The sequence below is a fragment of the Dreissena polymorpha genome, chromosome 5 (genome assembly GCF_020536995.1).
Source record: "Dreissena polymorpha isolate Duluth1 chromosome 5, UMN_Dpol_1.0, whole genome shotgun sequence".
NCBI classification, from domain to species: Eukaryota; Metazoa; Mollusca; class Bivalvia; order Myida; family Dreissenidae; genus Dreissena; species Dreissena polymorpha.
In genome coordinates this window covers 6,957,250-6,963,243 of record NC_068359.1, presented here as the reverse complement: position 1 = coordinate 6,963,243, position 5,994 = coordinate 6,957,250, and the positions used below count along the sequence as shown (strand labels likewise).

The following is a 5,994-nucleotide window of genomic DNA, read 5'->3' as shown; positions in this document are numbered from 1 at the left end:
ACATATACAATTCTTCATGTTTCTCTTAGTAGGCATTACTTCTTTTTGGTGGGAGAATTTAACAGAAAAGTGCGAAGATACATTGATACAATCCGTATCGTCAACTCATATCCATTTTTGAAACCAACTTCATGTACTATATTAAAAGTTTCACATAAGATGTACACATGTTGTTTATAAAAACCTGCTGAAAAGCACGTAATCATCTGAATATGTATCAATTGATTTCGCGTATTATCCAGTGTCGTGTTTCCGGACTTTATCCGGTGCCAGTATTTTATGGTTTCGTCTGTTATCCGGTGCCCGTGAAATCAAGATACGACCCTTTTAAAACGCAAATGCTCACGTTTTTGATGTTGCCTGTAATTTCCTACGATTTTATTATAAATATGAATGATCCTTACAACATTGCAAAGTAATAGTAGCATATGTTTTTTCTCGCTAGTTGCAAAAATGCAAGATTTTAAAACTATTTTATGACTATGAGATAGGTATGGTTAATTTGTTTTTGTTCGTTTTGATAAAATATTTTATTTTCATGTCGAATTTTGAATGAAACCATAAGCTGAAATACCATAATGTTCCGTGAGCAATAGTATTTGGCATACTAACGCGGTCTTGTTGACTTTTTTACTCACAATATTAGGCACATCCATCATTTCGCCTTGTTTATGTTCTGATATGATCCGGTGCCGTTTCGCGTATTATCCGGAAACGTTCAAAAGTTTCCGGTATTATCCGTATAGGTTAGGCACCGTGAGCCTAGTATTTTGAGGCACATGATCAAGATTCAAACTTGGTGCGTCAAGCTAAAATTTCTGACAAAGTTTTATCAATATTGAATTTTAACTGTGGCTTCTACAAGAAACAAGGTTTTTTTACGATATAATTTGATGACCTATTTTTTTGATGCGCGTGATCACCGTTCGAACTAAGCCCATTGAGTGACAAGATGATTATTCTGACCACGTTTTATCAAGATTGAGTCGTACGTGTAGCCTCTAGAATGGTTACAAGGTTTTTGTAACATTGACCTGGTGACCTAGTCAGAATATCAGGATAATCCATGATCATCATACGACCAAATAAACAACACAAAAAGAAGTCTGTACGTCGTCTGTGTTTTCATTTTAGTCGAATTAAATCCTGAAATTATTTTAAGGCGGCTATATTAAATTTTGTACGTTTAATGGGATAATCATAAAATGAACATATAATATTAATTCCATAATCGCTGTCTATTTGAGGTATCAAGTGATTATTTACATAAAAAAACACTTTAACCATCAATCATAAGTATTTTATGTTAAAAACGAATTATTATGACGCGGTTTTAAAACTCCTTAAATACTCACCTGATTAGATATCCGACCATTAATGTATGTCAACAATACCAGTTACATTTTCATCGAATATTTTATTTAAAGATCTCTAGACATGTCTCCCAACAACGATAATGCCAAAAGAGATTTGATGTTTGAAGGAAAACATTGGAACGAAATAAAAATTGTTTAATTCACATTTCGATTTAATCAAATTCGAGTGAAAAAGTCAGAAGGCCTATCATCAACAATCTATGCAATAACTCGAGCAAAACAGCCAGTTTATTCAACCCATTAAATGCAATCAAAAGAGATTTAACATTTAGACTTTTTAGTTTGGTTTTTGCGCTTCATGTTTTTATTTGATGTATACCACCAACTCGATTGCTCAAAGTTTTACAATGAACCCATTCGGGCGACGTTTCATAGACAGCAGCAGTGGCCGCTGAGCGAAATATTTCGTTTTACATATTGTTTAACAGATTGATATCGACCATATAGAATAAAAATGACATTTTCGTTTAGTTTAAGACACGACCAAACGGCTTAATTCTGTCAATTTCTATTATTAAACGACAAATAAATAGTCATGTCGAAACAATGTAGGATTTACCAAAATGAGCAGGACAAAAGCTAATCGGAGGAGAAATCGGGTGCGGGGCAAATGAACATTGCGGGCACATTAATAAAAAAAAAATTGTTATTTTAATTTTACAACGTTTTGGTGCCGAAAATCCGACGAATATCTGATCAGTTTGCTGTGCCCTAAGATTAAATATAGTCATAGAGTATGCCACACGATAGTTTACTTATCAAATGGAAAACAAGTACATTATTTGCGTCGCTCCGGAGAGCGGTGACTATCAGTAATGCATTTTTTTTTTCGCTTATGAGAGGAGAAGTTTTTTTACGGATCAATGTATATATTTTTGTTTTAAGAATATCTTGCATAGTGGTGATTTTTTGTGTAAATTTGTGTAAATAAGTACTGCATTTGTGCCTATTACATTTATTACAACATTTATTGACAATAATTCAAAGCTAATTGTTTTAATTAATAACTGATCCACAACTGATCACAGGGGAAAGATCACAGGGACTGGGCAAATACGCGAAACTTTCTGGTTTTATATAAAAACAAAACATAATCAAAATATATTTATTTTGTGCTTTTTCTAATTTGCTTATTTAGTGGAGAATCAATGTAGTACGATATTTAACGACCTATCGCGCAAGCAAATTTATTGGAAGGCGTAGTGGTACGAAAACGTACAATGTATTTGTTTATTAATAGACATATAATAACGATCGCTATACACAACTTCACCAAATAGCAGTACATAAATGATGTCAGCCGGAATAGCTCAGTTGGGAGAGCGTTAGACTGAAGTTGTTTACGCAACAATCATCTAAAGGCCCCCGGTTCAATCCCGGGTTCCGGCACGAACGGAACAGTTCGGCGGCTTTCAATTTTGTTCAGTCAGGTTAATTAATATAATAAAGCTTTATTTTATGTAGACATTTTAAAATCCATTTAACTACAATTGGACATTGTTATTAAAATTAATGGATGCCGCGTGGTGACAACGTTAATTAAAATTTCTTACATCACTTAAATATCTTATAAAAAAATACACGTGTTTTTATATTAACAAATAAATGCAAACAACACATCTATTATCCATGTATTTTTATGGTTGTCTATCATAGGCCCTAAGAACTATCCCTACCACATATAGAGCGCGAAGCGCGACACGTATTATTGATTGTAACAATGAGTTGCGATAAAGGAAGCAGCCGCTTATCAAGGAGGAGCTGTGTCCCAGCAACCCGTTTCCCTAAAGTCAAGCACTCCTCGGAGTTTTTTTTTAAGAACCGCATATAGAGCGCGAAGCGCGACACGTATTACTATCCAGGTGGTATGGGCCCCTTAGCATTATCCGACCATTACGTCCATAGTTATCTTCCTTAGAATTTGAGAAATTTTGAAATCGTTGTTCGAAGTCCAAAATTTTCATCCGATTGTTCCCAAACTTGCAAAGTTTTTTTTTATCAATGAGGACCCAACCCAAACTCTCTATATGAGCAATATCGGACCATAAGTCCTGAATTATGTCTCTTTGAATTTAAAAATAAAAGTGAAAAACTGCTTGGTTAGGTGATTATGTCAACATTTTTCATTAGATTCTTTCCAAACTTACAGTGTCTTCATATCAATGAGCATTATTACCTCATTAAAAAATGAGAAACATCGGGACAATAAGTACAGAATTTTTTTCTATTAAATTTGACAAAATAAACAATTTCCACTTGTTTAAAAGATTTTACAACTTTCGTCTGAATCTTTCCAAACTTGTTAAGTGTTTTTATATCAGTATTACTCGAACCCTATTGAAAATGATGAATATCGGAGCAATAAATCTATTATGATCTTTTACTGAATTTCAAAGTATTGTGAAATGCAGCTTCTTTATGCAATTTACAGTTTTCATTCAATTTTTTTCAAACTTGTACAGTGTTTTCATATCAATGAGTACTCAATCCCTATCGTAAATGAGTAACGTAAGAATAAGTTCAAAATCATCTCCCCTTGAAGTTGAGAAAAATATGAAATTACGCTTACAAGATGAAGCAGATTTTTTAAAACCTACACAGTTCTGTTCCATTAATGAAAACTGCACACGGATGCCAGTAACAAAAAGGAAACCAATGTTAATAAAATGAACTATGAAATATTTGGGGGTTACAACACAAAATCATAGATAATGGTTATTTGGTAGTTATAACACAACATCATAAATAATGGTTATTTGGGGGTTATAACACAAAATTGTAGATAATGGTTATACCAGTATCTTTTTCTATTTTGTTTAAAATAATCGGCCAATATATTTATATTAACTGTAGAAAAAAAATTGTTCCATGTAACTTCATTGAGTGCCTTTTACACTGAAATTCCCGACGCCCTTTGATGTTTTGCATCAATATTATCTTGTTTTATTTTGAATAGCAGAAAAAATATCTGATGACACAAGATAATGACCACATTCCTCTTTCCCAGAATGCAACATAATTTTAAGAATAGTACCGTACCATAACAGTTCGGCATAGGCACTTCACGATTCCGGAAAATAAGGAAATATTTATGTGCGTTATGGATGTTCTATGGATTTTATTTTTTATCGTGTGTTTACGGGTAAATAACTATGTATGCACTTAATAGAGCTTTTAGTAAAACATTCTGGCGTTGGGAGACAGAACAACTATAAAAATATCTATGGACAGAAAACTGCTGAAAATAGTATTTGTATTTAAATCGTGGTTAGTAAATACAAATTCAATTAATTAAAAACACCATCGCTAAAAATCTTTGGGAAAACTAATCATTATAAGCTGGACAAAATAATAAAAAGTATACAAACATTTCCATTAATGCTTGTAAAAACTGGTTAAGAAATGTTGGACTTCAAGAGCGGAAACAACTAAAAGGGATATGTGAGATAATTCAACTTTAACAAGAAGACCAGATTGCTCTTTAGCCATGTGTTTGCATTTTCCGATCGATTTTAATGCACGTTTAACTTGATTTAGGGGTATCCAGACGTTCGTTCGTATTTTATTACGACAACGTCAATCAGATTAATCTTTAAATGAATGAAAAAACTCTTACCAAATGCATTCAATGTCGTGTCTGAAAAAGGCGATTATGAATTTCAAAAAGTTTATTATGTGACAAATTTGCCACATTTTCCTAGACGACAATTGACGCTCATTTCGATGAAAAAACATTTGCCATTTTCGGTGGCGAATTATCGTCATTATAGTTGGTATTGTCGCTCTTTAAGATTATTATTGTCACCCTTTTAGAAAATGATATGTCGCCTCTTGCGATTACAATTGACCCTATTTTCGGTGACCACTTTCGCCATTTTCGGTGACGAATTGTATTTATCAATGAAATATCAATCAAATATTGGATATGTAAACCGTTTCTGCGTGTCCATATTAATGTTTAGCTCATTTACTTTTCGATATTTATAAAATTCAATGGTACGATTTTCAAACAAATAATAGTCGTTCCAATGGGCATAAGTGTTCGCCACTTATTTATATACTGCTGTGAGAAGGATTGCATGCTCAGCCTTACTAAAGAAGACTAACAAAAATTAAATTTAAAGCTTTAACAAGACCATGGGATATATATTGATGATGTGTTAAATATAAATAACCCATATATTGACAATATTTATGAAAAATAAGTAACAATTGATAAACACAATATCTCTAGTACTGGGTAACACTTTACTGTTAATAGCAATTATGAGCAGACTAGTCTTTACTACAAACGTGATCATTTTGAGTTCGATAGTGTTAATTTTCCATTTTTGTATGGTAAAAAGCATTAACGACATTCGTTCGGCATATATATTTCCAAATAAGTTCGATAAGACATAGCCTGTTCATAAGCTATTAATTTTAGCATACATAATATTTATCTTAGTGAAAACATATATTTAACCATGATACGTAGTTCATGAATTACGCAAAAAATTATAACATTTTTCAATAAATACAATAATACAATTTTGGAGCCTAATTTTAAGCAGTATGTCAAGTTGATCTCCAACATTTAGTGTTATAAATTTAACCTTTGTTGTAAAATTGCAATCAA

The 5,994-nt window shown here is 32.4% G+C and overlaps 1 non-coding gene across 1 annotated transcript; it reads left to right on the top strand.

Annotated features, from left to right (window-relative positions):
• Nucleotides 1-2,675: 2,675 nt before the first annotated feature.
• Nucleotides 2,676-2,765, top strand: Trnaf-gaa (transfer RNA phenylalanine (anticodon GAA)). The gene is given in 2 exon segments: nucleotides 2,676-2,712; nucleotides 2,730-2,765. It is a non-coding gene; the product is annotated as a tRNA-Phe (tRNA).
• The last annotated feature ends 3,229 nt before the right edge of the window (nucleotides 2,766-5,994 follow it).